At 22.5% G+C, this 899-nt stretch overlaps 1 pseudogene; it reads right to left on the reverse strand.

The window, feature by feature from the left end:
• Window positions 1-272: 272 nt before the first annotated feature.
• Window positions 273-899, reverse strand: part of LOC112591009 — a 1,517-nt pseudogene continuing 890 nt past the window's right edge.

Consider the following 899-nt stretch of genomic DNA (forward strand, 5'->3'; position numbering starts at 1 on the left):
AAAAAAACAGCCCGGGAAAATCATAATTTTAGAGGCCCTCAGTATACTAACGGCCCTATATATAATATATATATTTTTTTATGTAAAAACAATTTTACTATACATTTTTTTAAATATTTTGATTAATTGATATAAAACAAAATAAAATAACTATTATACATTTAAAATTTATTAGAGTATATCTCAAGTAATTGTTATGTATATAAAAATAAATAATAATAATAAAATAATATAATTTATAATATATATATATTACTACAATCAATTTGATTTTAGTAAGAAAGTTTATTATTTAATAAATCACTTTTAGTTTTTTAACATATTAATAATATCATCATTATCAATACTAAATAAAACATTTTTTTCGACTGCCATCATCATAAATGCGTCCAATTTATCTTCACCCATTGAATTTCTCAGGCGAGTTTTAATTATTTTCAACAGAGAAAATGATCTTTCGCATGCTACCTATATTAATAATTTTAATGAAAATTCTGTTAGATCTTTCAAATAAAATACATACAAATTATTGATATATTCCAACTGTTTACTTACTTGAGTACACGGCAATGTCAATAAGTATTGATAAGCCATGGTCAAGCAATGATATGCATTACTATATAAATTATATTTTATAAGAACATTATAGCAGCATACAACACAATTCTTGCAGGATTTACATTCTAATTTATCAGTGTTATTTTTCTCATTATTTTCTTCAATTTCATTTTCACTTTCAATTTCATTTAATTGCATATCAAATGATTCTGGTAATGATTTTTTTAATCCATTCCAATTTTTAATAAAGCTATGCAATTCCGCTCTTAGTTGATCATAACTTATATCAGAATCAAATTTGCATAAAACGGCATACAATTTTTTTAAAGCATTTGGTGGTA

Source organism: Melanaphis sacchari, unplaced genomic scaffold (assembly GCF_002803265.2).
Source record: "Melanaphis sacchari strain LSU unplaced genomic scaffold, SCAv2.0 Contig1264_pilon_pilon, whole genome shotgun sequence".
NCBI lineage: Eukaryota > Metazoa > Arthropoda > Insecta > Hemiptera > Aphididae > Melanaphis > Melanaphis sacchari.